This window comes from Panthera pardus, unplaced genomic scaffold, assembly GCF_024362965.1.
Source record: "Panthera pardus isolate Hobbes unplaced genomic scaffold, ASM2436296v1 HiC_scaffold_22, whole genome shotgun sequence".
Taxonomy (NCBI): Eukaryota; Metazoa; Chordata; class Mammalia; order Carnivora; family Felidae; genus Panthera; species Panthera pardus.
The window spans coordinates 31,434,910-31,454,148 of record NW_026526788.1 but is presented as its reverse complement, the minus strand read 5'-3'; positions in this window follow the sequence as shown (position 1 = coordinate 31,454,148).

Sequence of the window (19,239 nt, the reverse complement as noted above, 5' to 3'; positions counted from 1 at the left end):
CCCAGGCTGTGCACGACTAACTCTCCCTCATGAGCTCTAGCTTTCCCCTTCCATTCTCTAACCTGAGAACAGGAGATTAAAACTCAAAACTCTCTAAAGCTGAACTCCAACACAGCAGCCATATTAGGTCATAATGTGTTCAGAAAGGCTGGTATTCCAAGGCAGAGGTCTGGATGTGCCAACATGTACTTCACTAAGTATCTCTGGTTCTTTAAACACAGACTCAGCCTCCTAGTCCTAGGAGTAAGAGGCAAGGAATCCTAGGGAACAGTGAAAGGGCCCTTTCTGACCTATCTCCCTCTTTGGCAGAGCCTGGGTGGGCCAAGCAGCACGGGCCCTGGTGGCCTTGAGCATAGCTCAAATGGCTCATGGGAAAGGGTGTCTTGGATTGTGCTGGAAACTCCAGGGTCTAGACTTGATGCCACTGGGGTGGCTGGTTTCCTTGGGCTCACCTTGGAAGGTTTATACTTTCCATTAGGGGCAGGCTTCACCTTCATGGATTTTTGTCTGAGAGCTAAGACAGAAGACCTACTGACAGGCAGCAGCACTGGGATTCTGGTGGGGATGGGCCTCTCTGGGTCAATCAGTGACTCGGAAAAATCTAGACTCTTGATCTAGCCTTTTAGGAGGATTAACAAAAGCTGGTTGGTAATAGATACTAGAGGGGACCAAGCTAAAAGAGGTAAGAATCCCATGTTATCAAAGGAGCCAGTTGTGTATGCAGAAGATGAGTTGCTTGTGTGGGTCATGGGCAGGAATGGGATCTGGGACTGTTCCATTGATAGGGACATAATGTTACAGATGCAGGTAAGATCTGGTTCTGTAAGGAAGAAAACCTGACTGCTAGAATCCTAAGCTTGGCTGTTGGATTTATTGGTCAACCTGGCCGAACAGGAGAGCATGGGAATTTCCTCTAACACCCAGAAGAGTATTTCTAGAATCAGCATTTGGGGGTGATGGAGAGATATCCTTCTGAGGTCCTTAAAATCCAATTGTCTTTTCAAAAGACTCTTCCCTGTCCCTCAAGTGAGATCGAGTATACTTGGATACATGGCGCTAAGCAACTGGCTCATGATGGCCATCTCTAGAGGGGTCATGAGGTCCACAGTGCCACTTCTGGGTTGTTTCTTTGTCATTCATGCTGTCACTGAGCTGAGTCTCCTGGAAGATGTGTTCTTGCTGGGAGCTCTGTTTCTTGCCTGTGTCTCAGGGTGTCTTCATTCTGGGGCCCCTCCTACTCCTGTTCTCAGCCATCCTGTGAAATGGGCCTATTGGAATTATTTCTGTCCTGGTTTTCTCATGTTTTGTCTCTAGAATTTCTGGAGCTGGGGCACTCCATCTGGTTTGGGGTGGTTCTATCTTCATACTACCCCTTGTTAATATTTACGTATTGCCTCAGTTTGGCAACTTTGTTGCTGCTTTCTGTAAACTAGCTACAGGGTCCTAGTTAGGTTAGTGTGAGTGTCCTTGGTACTGCCTGACCTCCACCCGCTGTACCGCCCACAACAGCACCCTGACAGAGGCTCCCCAGTAGAGTTAAATTGGAGTCCCTTTTTGTTCTCCCTTGGGCCTTTAGGCTGGTAGATTCTTACTGAGTCTGTTCTCACAAGACCCTGTTGTCTTAGCTTCCACCATTGCTCCTTGGGACCATTTTTCTTCTGCATCTCAACACATGGTAAGGCAGAGCTCTCTATCTTTGAAAAGAGAATCATCCTGTCCTCTTGCAGTTGTGTAGAGCTTTCTTTCTGTGCTTGCTTATGGCATAATCTAAGAGTCTAACTTTGCCAGGGATTTTGATCACTATCTCAAGAACACAGTAAATGGTTCTTTCCATACTAGAAACATCTTACCACATGATGAACATTATAAATGGTTCTTTAATTTCAAGAATGTATTGATTACTGCAGGCTTTCAATAATGCTATTACAGTAAAAGAAAATAGGACATAACTACTTCTGTAGAACAGATCATTCCAGATCTAGGCTTAAGGTTTTAGTTCATACACAGAATATCTTCAGTTGGGATCATATCTTGTAATATCATGGTAGAATACTTGTTAGCCATGTGAATTCTTCCAATGTTGCCAGTTGACATAATGTCCATTGGCATTGGTCCCAATGATGGGATGAACATGCTTATAAACAAGCTGTTGCTTGGCTTTATCTGCTTTGATCATTGTCTTTCACTAGAAGGATGGCCTGGAAGCTAGCCACAGGCCTCCCTTAGGCTGGAAGATTCCTGGGATTTAGTGGAGTACCTAGAAGGCTTTTCTCTAGATGGATTTTCATGAGATCCAACACACAGAGTATACTTGGATATGTGGACTTCCTTTCTTTCACTTCCACTGAGGAGCTTTATCTCTTTTCCTAAGAACTATCAAGAATATCTAACAATACAGAAACCTGAATCTGGGCATCCTTGCTGCTTATGTTCTGGTGCCTTGCTCTTCCCCATTGCCTTTCTCTGTAGGGTCTTTCCTGACCTTACTCTGTGCTACCTGAACCCTTGAATGACAACAATGGAGAAGAGAAATGGTGGCTGCAGCCACTCACATTAAGACTGGCAGCTATGTTCTTTTACGTTCAGCTGGGCATAGGCCTCACCCTTTTCTTGGTCCTGATTGCTCTCCTAGACCTTTTGAACATGGCATCTTATATACTCTTAAGTTCCAGAACCCCATCTAAACTCTTGTCCTAGGTGTAAAGAATAGACCCTTGGCCAGAAAGGCTGTTGCATATGGCATCTGGGTTTGACATTTCTGGCTGGCAAATGACACAAATAAACCTTTATCCCCTGCTGCCATGGTCACTTTCTTCTGCTTGACTGGGTCTTGTCATTTTTTTAGCTCTCATTCCTCTCAGTACAAGCATGTTTGCAGGCACACATCCCTTTCCATTAAACTGAGTCACAGGTTTGGTAGGGACCACTAGACTTGGTCAGTGGCCTGGAGGTCAGAAATGACCTGCCCTGGTGTCTTCAAGCTAACTCCTACATCTCCTGGTGATCCTCTAAGCTGACATTTGGCTTTGTTTTTTCTGGGCTCATGGAGCAAGGAAACCATAAAAATCTCTGGCTAAGTTTGAGGTCTGCCTAGTAAAGCCTGGCTGGCTCATGGCCCGACCTAGATTTTCTACAGCAGGTGGTCAGGGTCTTAGGCTGTAAAGGATTTGTGCTGCCAACTAAGTCATGGTTCCTGGTCACTTGACAGAGGAATTGAACTTCACAGTGGGTGAATCCTATTTAGACTTTACCATGAATGTTACTACATAGAAACTGAGGTAGAGGCACAATTTGGAATTCTGGACGTGGTCTGGATCAGGCTGTATCTGTGAGAACATGACAAACTAAAGATCTTACTTTGGCTCCTCCTAAGAGCAGGGCATAAAGGCTGCTAAGAAAGAAACTGGTATTGACCCTCAGGAGACTCCTGCTAACTGAAGAAACTGGGAGGCTCAGTTGGATCAAGAGAGCCCTAGGGTGGGATCTGAGCTCCTGCAGCAAAGCCTGGTTCATAGCAAAGAACAAAAGTTCTTGAAATTAATCCTGTTGATGGGAGCTTAATATATAAATAAGATCCTTTCCCCATCCAGGACTGTCTTATCCCTGAATCCATGGGATTCCTAATTATGGATACTTTCCCTAGCATGGACATGGTGTCTGCTGGTCAGGATAAGACAGTATGGCACATGGGAATGAGTGTGCTTTATCACACCTGAGCCAACAGGAGTGGGATAATACAGAGGGGGTGAGAATTCTCTGCTTCACGATAACTCTAAAATCTAAGTTAAGATGGCAGATGAAAGGGGCATCTAGTGGTCCTGGAAGTACTGCCTGATGTGGGAGATGGAGTTCAATTCCACATGGCAGTAGGAGTTAGTACAGGGCCACAGTGATTATATGTCAGTATATCCAGACCTAAAAGAACATGGAATTCAGCAAGGGTACTCCATAGACATTCATAATGGCTTACTTCCCAACTAGAGCTCTTGATCCTTTTAGAGCTAATGCAAGAACAGAATTGTTGAGGCTGGAATTGTCAACAATCATCTTGGCATCTATACCAGGTTCCTAAAAAGGTGTTCTTCAAACTGCCCATGAGGGATAAGACCCATCTTAAGTTCTTGTACCTCTGTCTTGTAAATCCTCCTACCAGCTTCTAGTTCCTTATGCCCTTGGGTTAAGGTGGCTCTGTCACTTCCCCTCAGGTGTTTCCCTTTGAACTCTCATGGATCCTAGAATCTCATTCAGGGGTCAGTGGAGAGAGTAGGCTCTGATTAGGTTGACCGAAAAGGGCCAAGAAGAGACCAAGGGCTCCTTAAAGGAGGAGTCTTCTTGTGGCCTGTGCTACTGAAGAAAGAACTGCACAGGGATGTGTTCCTAGGAAACTGAGCATGGTTGCTAGGATTATGCACAGCAGGAAGCCCGCTCAGTCAAGATATCCATACTAACAATCCTTGTTTAGGTAGAAGAAACTGGATGTATTACAAAGCAAGGCAGGGGCTCTTTAAGGTTCTTGGGTATCTTAGTACAAGAAATAAGAAAAACAAGTCAACAGGCTTAGCCTCCTAGCCTGCCATGGCCCTTTATAAATCCAACATTCTTCCAAGATGGTATCCTTAGTTGTCAAAGCCTCCAGGAGAGACAGTTGAGTTAATCATGCCCATTAGCTTGTGGCACACAAGCGTTGTTGGCCTACATAGGGATCCTTCTTTATCTCTGCAACTCTTCTTTCCCTGTTACCCACAGGCAACCAATCCAATGTGTAAGGTATCTGAATGATTCTCTTCCATGATATATAAAAGGTCTCCTGTGTATATTAAGGAGTCATCCTGCCTCTTCCCTACTAGGTCTTATATTCCCATTATGTGTATACCTGGTCTATTTTTATCTGTTAACTGATACTACATGGCTTGTGGCCTCCACACCTTTCCTAGCTGCTCTCCCAGGGATGGACACCCAATTGCCTCCATCTGTCCCCACAAATATGGAAAAGATCCTTATACATGTGCCCCTATCTACCTATAGGACAAACATCTTGGGTTTTACCCCCAGGAATAGAATTGCTTCATTTTACTAAATGATACCAGATTGTTCTCCAGAATGGCTGTCGCAGTACATAGTCCCATGGCAGTGTGTGAATATTCCTGTATCCCTGTGTCCCTATCAATATTTCACGTGCCAGCTTTCTAGCACTTGCCAGCTTAATGGATATGAAGGGATCTCCACATCCTTTGAGTTTAGACACTTGACTGCGTTTTGGGTATCTTTGACTTTGCCTTTTCTTTTGGGGTTCCCATCTGTCTTATTTAAGGACTTCTTCAAATAGTCCCTTGTTGGTTTAATATTGCACTCAATCTGTTGCCTGTCAGAACTCTGTTCACAGTACCTTTTGTTGAACAGAAACTTAAATTTGATCAAAAGAAAACTTTGCCTTTTGGTTTTTTCTGGGGTAGGGTCCTACAAAGTCCTTTTTATCACCAGGTCATGTAACCTGTGTCCTCTATTAGGTCTCTAATCTAGACTTCTATAAAAACCATGGCTAAAGGGCTTTTCTAAACTAGAAACCACTGTATAGCTGAATACCCTACAGTGGTATTCTCCAGAATAAGCTGGCATTCCCCGTACTAAAACAAGTTCATCCTTTACCCCTGGTCTGTGGTAGCCCCATTTGTCCTAGTTCCTACGCACACTTGGGCCTTGTTTCTTGGTCTGTTCTAGTGCAAATACCATACATACTGCCTCTCACTATAGTGCTCTATTGCTGAAGCAAGTCCTTTATACTTCCTGGTAGTTGACTTAGCTATTTAAGGACCTCTTATAGGTTCTAAAGTCAACTTGAGTTCTTCAAATTAAGCAAGGATTTTGGGATTACTTTGAATTTATGAACTAATTTAGAACAAAAGTCTTTAATCCTTTCATGGACTATTCACTTATTCAGAATCTTATCAGAACCTTTTTTCTTAGGTTTCTAGGGAGTAAGAACTTTCTTTTTTTTCCTTGGTAAACTATTCTAAACAGGTAAACTATTCACTTGATTTCCCCCCCCCCCCCCCCCCCCCCCCCCGTATATTAACATAGCAAAACCTTAGTTTCTTAATTTGAGCTCTCCCTTTTCCTGGGGTAAAACCTACTTGTTCACATGGTAGTCCTAAATACACTACCTAAATACACTAAATACACTAATGGAATCTTAAATTCCATTAGCTAACTCTAGTCATCTGCAGCCATATTTGTAAACAGAATGGTCCTACCATTTCTCCTGGCTGGGGACTAAATCTGACCCTCCATAGAAGTGAAGCCATCCTTCTGCCACAAAGTTCTGATACCGGTTACCTTTTAGAATGCCCTAGAATATACTCAACCATGGGGGGAAAGGTGATCTTCCATCTCCTCGCACAGGCCCAGAGGCATCTGTCCATTGTGGTGTGCTTTCTGTGGGTAGAGCTGGGATGCCCACATCAGCCCGACTGGAGCCACTTTAGGAGTGTTCTTGCCAGTGAACATCTATTACTTACAGAAAGCCAAATGAGCTGTCCTCGTGCAGGTATAGCAAGAGTTTGAACTTGTGGGATCATTTCCAAGAACTTGATAGCAAGTTTTCAGGTTTAGTCAAGTAAGGTGTACCATACTCTTCTAGATTATTTACAGTAACCTTTAATTCTGTTCTAGCACAACTTTACTATAGAAAGACCAGCAACGACCTCACTCTAACCACCAGAGATTGCTACTGCAATGGGTATAGTACTGCCCTTCCCAGATCTTTACACACAAAATGAGACCAAAGTGCATCTACCTGTAGTCAGTCATTTCTTTTTCTCATCAGGAAGAGCTCCTTTAATTCACATTTTAGGTTTTTAAATTAACACCAAGAAGTCTTCTATAGCCTTCCTAAACCCTTCTCAATCTAATACAAAGCCTTATCCGGTAATATCTAGTACAGTCCTTCCTGATTTTCTTTCCTTTTTTTTTTTTTTGAGACAAAGCTGTTCTATGGTGTCCCACCTTCTAGATTGGTTTGGTTGGTGCTTCTTGGTGGTGTCTAGCTTGCTCTCTACCCTTCGTATATCCTGGAATCTAGAATTTGCATCTAAAGGCTTGTTGTCCAGCTGAATGTTGAACTTGAATCTATTCTCGGTAATTCTAATATTCCATCACATCAGAAGACCTCCTTAAATGACAAAAACTTCTGGATCAAGGTGGTAGTCTCCTTCAATCATGGTCTATATTTCATCTCCTTGTGATTAGAAAGAAATCCCATGTCCTCACTTTAGTATTACACAAATATCCAGTGTTATACCTCCATTAGCTAGCTATCTTCAGGTAAATGGACAGTTCTTGCCTGGATCTAGGGTGCCGTACCTGAAGGCAACACTGGCTCCCAGAATCCATTGCAGAGGGTTTGGCCTGTCTGCAGGAAGAGCTATATCCTGCTTCTTGGGTTGGTGGATGTGGAGGGGGGAGGGCAATCCTTTCACCTTAGGTGAACAGCTGTTTCACATCACCATCTGTTCCAACAGTGAGTTTGCTCAGATTTACTGTTTACTAGCAGGAACCACCTAGGTGATGGAAGGGTAGCCTCCTTTTATTAAAGAACACTTCAGCAATTTTTAGGTTTATATTCTCACTGAGGTTCCTAAGGGTGCTATCTTGGAAAGCAGCCACTTTGATTGATTGAGCTTACAGCTAACGGTGCTAGTGACATTTCTCTAAATGTACATGGGCATTCATGCTGTGGCACTACCATGCGCAGTGGATGTGGCAGCAAATGGCAGGTGAAGGAGGCTGTATGGGATTGCAAACCTTCTAGCACAAAATGCTGTGGAGACATGGGTCAGGCCATGGCCTGGAGGTGGTCTCACAGAATCTTATTCAGACCTACTGTGGCTCACATGGGGCCAATGCCAACTGCAGCCCATGGGCCATCTAAGGCTGGCACTTCTGACTCCCAAGTTCTGGTGCTGTGCGGGTAACTTCAGTCAGATTGCAGGGAAACAGACACTCAGAGGACGGGCAGGCTTTGGCATAGCCTGACATGCTCTGATAGGCTTTGCCCTGACATGACTTGATTTTGTGTCCAAGGGAGAGCTTTGTTTTTTGGTCCATCTGTATTCAAGGCCATTTCTTTCTTTCCTGTAACATCTTATTTTTTTAATATATTAAATGTAACTTGTATGGAAGCCAGTTTGACAATAACACCCAGTGCTCATCCCAACAGGTGCCCTCCTCAATGCCCATCACCCACTTTACCCTCTCCCAAGGCCATTCTGAATCTTGCTGGCACCAGAAGGTCTTTCTGTGCCAGTATCTCTAGCACTAAAGGTGACAGGTGAAACTTGACATGCATGAGGCTGCCTCAGGCATCCCTCCTAGTCTCTGGAAGGCCAGGAACTGTGTTCTCTCAACTGTGTAGCTAATGTGGAGCAATGATGCCACTTCTCATATAAGCATAACGTGTAATGGCTGTGACAGGAATTTGGGCATCTTGCTGTCAGTTAATGCTCCGTGCACATCTACATGCCCTTTATTTCCCAGTCCCCAGGCATTGTGGGTCCCATAATTAAACTCTCACAGATATGAATGGAAACGGCCTTGCTTCTGGTGCAAGACCATGGAGGGTAGGTGTGCCTTCTCTGCTTTCTCTTGTGTGTGGAGGTGGCCCTGAAGGTTATGCACTTGAAATGCTATAGCTGAAAACAGAACTATTCCTGGGTCCTAAGAGAGCCTTGTACAAAGCACTTTACCCTCAAGACTTGCACCTGGAAGTAAACATTTGTATTAAGCCACTTAGAACTGAATTGTTCGGAGACCATAGCTTAGCGTTACTTGGACTAAACCATATCCCTCCGGGATTGGGCAGTGTTCTCCCTACCAACTCTTACTACTGCCCTCCCCCCACCCCTGTAGCCTCAGGTGTGACCACCATTGCTGTGTCGGTGACAAACCCAGATGTTTTCCAGGGCTGTCATTCTGGGGTCCAGTCTGTGCTCAGGGGTTGAGGCATCAGTTTCCTCTGTCTGTACCCTGCTCCTGGAAGTGATCTAGGTGGCTGTTATGGAACCCAGACTCTCCTGGGCACTTAGCCTATGGAGGCAAAACCCAGAGGTTCTGTTCTCAGGGGCTTAGCCTCATGGCACAGACAGGAACAATGCTGACTGGAGGGCTTCTAATGGAAACAAGGTAGATACCAGACACAGGGAGCAGCATCTAGACCCCCCCCCCCCACCCTGTAAGTGTCAGTTGCCTTTGGCCTTCCTTCTAGAAGCCTGTTGCTATCCTAGGAATAGCATCTTTTTTTTTAATATGAAATTTACTGTCAAATTGGCTTCCATATAAGTGCTCATACATACAGTGCTCATTCCAACAGGTGCCTTCCTCAATACCCATCACCCCTCCCACCCACCTCCCTCCCACCCCCCATCAACCCTCAGTTTGTTCTCAGTTTTTAAGAGTCTCTTGTGGTTTGGCTCCCTCCCTCTCTAACCTTTTTGTTTGTTTTTTTTCCCCTTCCCCTCCCTCATGGTCTTCTGTTTCTCAGGATCCACATAAGAGTGAAAACGTATGATATCTGTCTTTCTCTGTATGACTTATTTCACTTAGCATAACACTCCCCAGTTCCAACCACGTTGCTACATAAGGCCATATTTCATTCTTATTGCCAAGTAGTGTTCCACTGTGCATATAAACCACACTTTCTTTATCCATTCATCAGTTGATGGACATTTAGGCTCTTTCCATAATCTGGCTATTGTTGAGGGTGCTGCTATAAACATTGGGGTACAAGCGCCCCTATGTATCAGTACTCCTGTATCCCTTGGGTAAATTCCTAGCAGTGCTATTGCTGGGTCATAGGGTAGGTCTGTTTTTAATTTTTTGAAGAACCTCCACACTGTTTTCCAGAGTGGCTGCACCAATTTGCATTCCCACCAACGGTGCAAGAGAGTTCCCATGTCTCCACATCCTCTCCAGCATCTATAGTCTCCTGATTTGTTCATTTTGGCCACTCTGACTGGCGTGAGGTGATATCTGAGTGTGGTTTTGATTTGTATTTCCCTGATGAGGAGCGACGTTGAGCATCTTTTCATGTGCCTGTTGGCCATCCGGATGTCTTCTTTAGAGAAGTGTCTATTCATGTTTTCTGCCCATTTCTTCACTGGGTTATTTATTTTTTGGGTGTGGAGTTTGGTGAGCTCTTTATATTTGGATACTAGCCCTTTGTCTGATATGTCATTTGCAAATATCTTTTCCCATTCTGTTGGTTGCCTTTTAGTTTTGTTGATTGTTTCCTTGGCAGTGCAGAAGCTTTTTATCTTCATGAGGTCCCAATAGTTCATTTTTGCTTTTAATTCCCTTGCCTTTGGGGATGTGTCAAGTAAGAAACTGCTGCGGCTGAGGTCAGAGAGGTCTTTTCCTGCTTTCTCCTCTCGGGTTTCGATGGTTTCCTGTCACACATTCAGGTCCTTTATCCATTTTGAGTTTATCTTTGTGAATGGTGTAAGAAAGTGGTCTAGTTTCATCCTTCTGCATGTTTCTGTCCAGTTCTCCCAGCACCATTTGTTAAAGAGACTGTCTTTTTTTCCATTGGATATTCTTCCCTGCTTTGTCAAAGATTAGTTGGCCATACTTTTGTGGGTTCAATTCTGGGGTTTCTATTCTATTCCATTGGTCTGTGTGTCTGTTTTTGTGCCAATACCATGCTGTATGGATGATTACAGCTTTGTAGTAGAGGCTAAAGTCTGGGGTTGTGATGCCTCCTGCTTTGGTCTTCTTCAAAATTACTTTGGCTATTCAGGGTCTTTTGTGGTTCCCTATAAATTTTGGGACTGCTTGTTCTAGCTTCAAGAAGAATGCTGGTGCAATTTTGATTGGGATTGCATTGAACGTGTAGATAGCTTTGGGTAGTATTGACATTTTAACAATATTCTTCCAATCCATGAGCACGGAATGTTTTTCCATTTCTTTAGGTCTTCAATTTCCTTCACGAGCTTTCTATAGTTCGCAGCATACAGATCTTCTACATCTTTGGTTAGGTTTATTCATAGGTATTCTATGCTTCTTGGTGCAATTGTGTATGGGATCAGTTTGTCTTTCTGTTGCTTCATTAGTGTATAAGAATGAACTGATTTCTGTACATGATTTTTGTATCCTGCGACTTTGAATTCATGTATCAGTTCTAGCAGACTTGTGGTGGAGTTTATCGGGTTTTCCATGTATAATGTCATCTGCAAAGTGAAAGCTTGACTTCACCTTTGCCAATTTTGATGCCTTTTGATTTCCTTTTGTTGTGTGATTGCTGATGCTAGCACTTCCGACATTATGTTAAACAATAGTGGTGAGAGTGGCCATCCCTGTCATGTTCCTGATCTCGGGGAAAGCTGTTTTTCCCCATTGAGGATGATATTGTGGGCTTTTCATAGATGGCTTTTATGTTTAAATATGTTCCTTCTATCCCGACTTTCTCGAAGGTTTTTATTAAGAAAGGATGCTGAATTTTGTCAAATGCTTTTTCTGCATTGATAGAATCATATGGTTCTTGTGAACAGCATCTTCTATAGAGTGTTGTATGTACCAAAGCCTTGATCTTAGAATGCTGGGGCAGCAATGAGGTGGAGGCTAGTGTGGGTCAAGGCTACTTCTTGAGAGTTACCTAAGCCTGTAGATTGACACAGTCTGTGGCAGTCTGGGAGGGGCCTGGGAAGGCTGCTGCCCAGTGGCTGGCTATCTTCTTAGACTACCCTATCAGAAGCCACTAGAGCCAGACTAGTTCTTGATCTCCATGGGCTATGGGAATCCTCAGGCATGGTTCTCCTCAACTGGAACTGCAAGACTGTGCTATTTTCTCTTCCTCCTCCATTCTTGCCCCTGTGCATTCATTGGCAGGCTCAGGCCTTCAAATAGGCCTGAGCCCTGGGAACTTGGGCTGCCCAGCTCCACTAGCCCGAAAGCTCTGGTCCATGAGAACAAGGGTCTCCCCTATCTGTGTATTCTACCCTAGGATGCACTCCAGTCAGAATTCTTGCTATTCTGGGGTGTGGGTCCCCTTAGGTTTCCTTTATTTACTGCTCCTTATTGTAGCTGTAAGAACTTTAGGGCCAATGGCTTGACTAAGAATTGAGTTTGGACTTAGAGTCTGCTGTGCCTTCCTGAACTCTGCTTGTTCAGGCTCTGTCCACTCCAGCATGATCCTGTCTCTTATAGCTTGACCTTCTCATAGACTTCTGTCTCTTCAGTTACATTCTGAGCCCTTGAAACTCAGGCCTGGCACTTGTTCCCTCAGAAAAAGTATTCCTTGCCATTCAAGCTCCAGTGTGCATGGCTGTATACCTGTCTCAAGTAGCTGGGAGCCCCGGAGGGTGGTCATGTAAGTAATCTACAATCTTTTCAGATGAGACTACTCCTTAAATCATACACCTTTGTCTATACATGATTTCAGAGAAACTTCTGCAAGTTACACACCTAACCAGCTCTCACTACATAGAAGCTGTGCTTGAAGAATGGCTTTCCTGTGACCTGGTCCTTAGATATGGACTTGGTAAGTTAGACTACAAGTTCTCCCCAGGAACCAAGATTAAGTCCGTGAATTCATCAGTTGATCATCCCCCTCTTCCATCAAAGCCCAGGAATGGCTTCCTGACCAAAACTGGGTTTGAGAGTTCTCCTCCATGGAGCATCTAACTCCTCAGTGGACTTTGAAATTGTTGGGGGTATTGAGGGTACAGGTAAGCCCCAGGCTGTCTGGCAGGTGCCTGTTCATCACAGTTGTAGTTCTGGATGTCTTAGCAAGACTATTGATGAAGTTGTTCTTTCCTAGAACTGGGGGGTGGAAAGTCAGGGCAGCAGAGATCATATCCATCTAGAAGATGGCAGTACAGGACTTGGACATGGCTCTGTAACAGCTGCTTCTGGCTGAAATAAAGAGCCTGCCCCAGGGTTGCAGGGGACTGTGAGAGCATCTGGGGCTGATCTTTACCAAAACTGTATTAAGTCAGTGGCATGCAGGGGTCAGAGGGGAAAGGTACTTTAGCCTTCATACCAAAAGGTGGCATGGGGGCTATAAAGTCCAGGTTGACCCAGGGCAGGGACTTAAGACCCATAGACATCATCACCTACCTCCCCTACCACTCTTGCCTACACCTGACACCTTAGGTGCCATATCTACGGGAATGAGAGTTGGCCTGCAAGGTGGGGGGGGGGGGTATATGATGTGCTTGTCTGGATGCTCAGACTAGACATGGTATATAAATGGAGTGCATCTTTTAGTCTTGAGTGACTGTTTGCAGTTGGCTTGTTAGGGGTAGGGTGGTATCGTGGTGGTCAGAAAAGGAGGTTAGGGAGTCCTAGTGTATCCATTAGTCCTAAGGATTGCCCCAAATCAACTAAGAATCTATAGACACATGCTAATAGTTCACATGTGGCTTCATCTCCTGGTACCTCTAGGCTAGGCACCTGTAAGACTCCCATAGCTCAGAGGCCCCAACTCACTTAAGCAGAACAGCTCCATAGTCCAGGCACAGCATTATCAGTTGCAGAGACTAGAGCTAGTACTGGAGAAGGAGACTGTCTCCTTCCCAGAACACAGGACTCTCCAGAAGCTATGTCTAGATGCTTGAGTGTCTGGTGTTAATATCTTTGAAGACACTGAGATACGGAATTGCTACCAAATACCCTAGTTTCCAGGGTGTTCCTTGCTCAAGTGACTTGTTGGAATTAAGTTGCTAACTGTTCTCCATTTCTCTTCGGGTCAAAGGTATCAAGGCAAGTGAATGCCAGATAAGAAGTTGGTATGACTCACACGTAAGGGAGCTATGGTTGACACTAGAGACTTAGGCCAGGGTCATACCATGTAAGTTCTTTGAGGCCAAGTTGAAGACTTGGCTGTGTATCCTTAGAATGATAGGAAGCCCTAGAAGAGATTTACAAGGGTATGGGAGATAGGTGACCTGATGAGTTTTAAGATAATCATTGGAGACTTCATGGAGTCTCAATGAGACTAGCCAAGAGGTTGGCATGAGGGTTTGAGTGACTGGTTAGAAGGACATTTCTTGTGCCTTAGACAAGAGGCCAGAACTTGGCAGGGAAGCTGAGGTGGAATAAAGTAGATGGGTTCAGGATATGATCAGAAAGTAGAATTAAACAGGATTAAGGGAGAAAAGCAGAAAAAAGCTTCTGGTCACCTGGTACCTTTGAGTCTACAGCATGACCTTGGCAGAGATGTTGCTCTCTAGAGTCCCTTAGAGGCCGAAAACATTCAGTGTAGGGCCATTTTGGTTTGGGTTGCTGGATTCTCTAAATGAGGGCATCCAGCAAGCAGGTAGAACTCAGTCATTGGTGTACCGCAATGGTAAATGAAGACCTGGGAGGTTAAGGTTGGCCCATGAACCCTGTACACAGACCTCTCCTCTGCCTAGAGTTTACAGCTGAAGGTTCAACAGTGAAGGTGAGAATAGGAATGTCCTTGGGGACTTGCTACTTACAGGCTACTGGGGACCTTAGGGAGAAGATCAAGCTAGGGGTGGATGGTCAGTGTAGGTCAGATAAAATGTTGAGATGGAGAAGTATGGGCTGCTTAGCTGGAAGGTTATAGAGTACAGAGGTTAAGTATCTAATTCTAGAAAAATGAGCCTCTTCCATAACTATTGGAAGTGTCCAGTGGCAGACAAGTTGAAGGGTGGGGAGAAAGTCTATCAGATAAGGCCTCCCTACTGAGAGCAGGAAGTGTTTGCTTTAACCTCTCAGCTGTTTATTGTCCAGTTCCTGTCCCTGCTTTAAAGCTAGAGGTGGTGGATAGAAATTGGCCACTGACCTTGCTCTGCAGAGACCTCCTGGTATCTGCCTCTGTGGACGTCCAGTCAGGTGGATATCCGGGGATGGCACCTTAGGCATCCCCAGGATGTCAAGAGCCCCCTCAGAAGCCCCCTCAGCCTACCTCTTAGGTGGGTGGTGGCTCCCCAAGAGCCAAGGTATGGGGACAACTTTTTTGTTCCAAAATCTGGATGGACAGCAGGGCCTCATTCCAGCTGTGGTTCTCAGGACTTGATCTAATGGCTTTTGTCACTCCCTTCCCCTTTGTTAACTGTAGCAGATGGTGGCATCTGGGGACCCTAGCTGTGAGCATTCTGGTTCCTGGCCTGCTCAGTGCTGTATGTGGAACTTTGTCTTCAGGGCCGCCTTACGGCTCTTCTCAAACATGTTCACCTTCCTTTCTACCTGGGACCTCTGTTCTGGTGGCTGTGGCCTTTGGCATTAGGGTACTCTGCTTGTATGTAGTCTCTTGCTATACCACATGCTGGGTCCAGACCTCTGTGAGGTCCACTTTGATCCTAGCTGGGGATGGGCTCCTTTGTTCAGAGCTGTTTTTTTCTGTTCTGCCTCTGAACCTGGATTCTTAGCAGTTGTGGTTTGCTTCTAACCTACAGGATGAGGCATTGTAGGCCAAATCGGTCTTGTCATCTTTCCTGGTCCCCTAGACCTGTGGGCCAGGTTCTAGAGGGCAGGAATAGATGTGGCTAGAACTCTTCATGGCCACTTCCCAGCTGGACCAATCTGTCCAAGTATCCTCTCCTTCTGGTCTTTCCTGAGAACTCTTGACCCTGGGAGCTGCTTTAGAATTTCTACATATGGAGATCCTGGCATACTGGTCATGCAGCTCTGTATGTATCTATAATATAGACTAAACAGTAGACGGTCAACTTGAGATGCCTAGAGTTCGTGAAAATCATGAGCGAAAATTGTCAATACTGTAGATACTTGGTCCTATCAGAGAAGATTCGGCTGTAAGTGTTCCCCTTGACCAGGGGGCTTCTACAAGATCACAGCAGATAAGCATTTAATGTTCACTTGGACAGAGGCCAGGCCTAGCACATGGCCTGGGTCAGTGCTATTTCATCCTAGGTCTTCCTAGGAGCTGTTCTACTCAGCCTTACTTTGCTTGGAATCAACAGCCAAGGTCACTTATGATTCCTTAAGCTGTCCCATAGGCCTTCTAGGTCTGTTACCCTACAACATGTCACCTATGGTCTTGTTATTCAACCTGAGACTTTCTAGATGGTCTACCTTCTACAGTAACTCTGCATGTGTGACTGGACACAGGCTGTCATGACCTATGGTACAGACATCACAGTCTGTGCCTTTAGGGAAGCCAGTGTAAGGAGTGACAGGTCACAGGTAGCATGTGACTGTTCTGGGCTGTGAAAGTGGCATGGGAATTAGGCTCCCGAATCAGGGCTCAGAATTGCATCTCTTCTCAGGAAAGAACAGCTTAGTGGAGGCCTCTAGTAGAAAGTAGATCTGCTTAGCTTCCTTCAGGGCTGGGGGTGCTAGTCAATGCCAGGTGTCCCTAGCTGAGTATTACTGACTTGAAGCCAGAATACTCAGGTACCCACTGGGCTGCAGGGCCATGTGTTCTCAAGAAATGCATAGTGTATATGGCAGTGTCCCCCTCAGAGGGGACATGTGGCTTAGGCTTTCAGCTTTTGTTCAGCCTCACTGGTTCTCCTCTGTCCTCTCCCGTGAGTGCCTCCCCTTGAACATGCCTCCAGTTGCTTGAGGCCTATGCCCATGTGGGTTCTGGATTGCTCACTGCCCTGCCTGTTTCAGGTTGGAGCCATGGTCCTAGGATCAAGCCTTGGACTGCCTTCTTATACTTTAGTGTTCTCTATCCCAAGGCCCATACAGACTCCTTACTATACCTGAAGAGTATTCTCTAGGGCCCCTTTATTTTTCCTTTGCCTTCCTTCTCTCTAGGAGCTCTGAGGTTCTCAGGCTTGTCTGACATTCAGTCTGTGGTCTGGTGTCTAGACTCTTGACCAAGGACCTACCTGTTGCCTCTGAGGTCTCTAGCTTTCTTGGTCTGGCTGGGGCTGCCCTCTCGGGCTGGTTTGGCTCACCCCTTTGGCTTTGCTGCGAGCACCTGTCCTGTGATGATCAAGATCTCTGAATTCCTCCTTGAGGACTAGGGTCTTCTCCATGAACATCAAGTCGAATGTTTCACAGCGAGACAGACTTCCCTTCCATCAAGGAGTGAGACTGTATTTCCTTGAGTTTATAGGGAGAAGCAGCAAGCTATAGCCTTTCTGGGATCACTGGTTCTCCTGAGTGGCACATGAATATTTCCAGAGACACTAGGTCAGGCAGTGCCTGGGGGTCCCAGCAGCTGGGTCTGTTGGCCTGGGCTGGCCAGGGAGGTCCAAGGCCAGATACAGAAGGTGTGATGGCTGATCTTAGCCCATGGGTCTAACGGTGTTGTTAGCATAATATGGAGAGGAGAGGTAGAGACAGACTGGCATCCCTTTGAGTCTTAAGCCCTCCCTACCCTCTTCATATCCTCAAAGGAGTGGTATGGAGTATGTAATAAAGAACAGAGCCTGGGAGGACAGGGAGAGCTGAGTTAGGTACATATTTCCATGGTAGAAGGCAGCTTGCTTATGGACTTTTAAACTTGCATCTCCAGGAAACTAGCATTACAGGCCTGGAGAATTCTGGGGAGATAGGACCTCTGCAGGCTACTTCTGACCCCTGTGTTGAGGTAGGAACAATGCCTCAGGCAGAGGGCATCAGTGGAGTACAGGTGACCAGCAGAAGGAAGGGGATGGCATCTTCTGGGATCTGCCTGGCTGGACCCAGGCAGCTTTTCTGGGGATGGTGGCATTTGTTTCACAGGGTAGAAACTGGAGAAGGGGGAGGATGGATCAATAGGATCCAATGTGTTTGCATTTCTAAGGTCTTTACATAGGCCTGAGGCCTGGCCTGAAACAGAAGAGTGGAACTGTCACATGAACCATGGTTGCTAAAATTAGTGTCAAAGGGCTTGAGCCAGAGGGCTTGTGGACAAGACTGGGACAATTGGGTCCATCTAGGCATCTCTCCTGATCCCCAGCCCTAACATTTTTTGAAATGTTAGTGTCCCAGTCATGCTTCCAAACACCAAAATGTAATCGCCTGGGAGGTAGAAATAGGCTCCTGGTGTCAGACCCTCTTCTGTAGAGGGTCTCAGCACATTTCTCCCAGGTGCTGTGGCCTCCCAAATTTTCTACTTTTCCACGAGGAGATCACGGTGCTATTGTGAAGCAGAGACCTCTCTGTATCCAGTGAAATCTTGGCAGCACGGGTTAGAGCAGGTCCTGTATCTCTAGCAGAAGGGCAGCTCTGAGTGAAGTCTGTCCAAGCCATCTTCCTCTCCACTCCACCTGAGATCAGGCTAAGGCCACGAGTGCAATATCCCCTGAAACACAAGAGGGTACCTTCTCTTCTCCCCAGTCTGACCCTTTTGTAGAGAGATGGGGGGAATGTAAGGGGGGCCTAGGCAGGAAGGAGGACCAACCTTCTACAGACCTGAGGATGGTGACCAGGATGGTGAAGGGAAGTGAGGCCATCTTAGGTGGCCTAGCCCTGTCCCACCCCGTCCCACCCCTGTCCCCCAACTCATGGACCTTGTTTGGAGCCAAGCAAAAATTGCTGGCCTGAGGCACTTGCAGCTATGAGAAGCCACTAGAATCTTCCAGAAGCATTGTAGAAGGCATTTCAAGACCATGGTCTATGTCCGTCCTTGAACCAGAACTTGTTTTGGGGGACTGGAGCCCACTGGGCTTGGATAGAGGCCCCTGGTCCATATTGCAGGCAAAGCACAGTATATCACTTTGGTCAGTGGCGGCCCTGCAGCTGGCTGTCACATCAGGACACTGAACAAGTGTAGCTTGGAATAAATAAGCAGTACATTCCTCAACAGTCATTGCTATGGAGCTTCCAAAAATCTTCTCAGCAGGCATGAAACATGCACAGAAGGAAAGATTCCTAATTCTCTCTTCCTGTGCATGGCGATGGACACATCCTTCTGCTGGAATCTGGGACGAGCAGGTGACTGAGCAAACTCTGCCAGGCTGGCTCCCGTAATGGCTGTGGCCTTCTGGCCACAGACAGACATGCTGAGAAGGCTAAGTCCCCTCTGCTTCCAGGATTTGCAGCCCTAGTGTGGACTTGCACCTGCATTACACACTGGGCTCCTGATCTGTCCAAGAACCCACTGTTTCAGACTGTGAACTAATGTCCTAGAAAACTTCAGCCTGGACACCTCTGATTCATGCTATCAGAAGTGGCTTTTCAACTCTGGCCAGAGACTTTCTCCGTATGCTAGTTACCGCCCGTGGAGGTCTATCCAGGTAAACACTCCCCACCCCCCCACTCCCACCCCATATCAGCCATGGGATTTGGGTTTCTGCATATACCTAACTGGGAGGCCCAGACCAC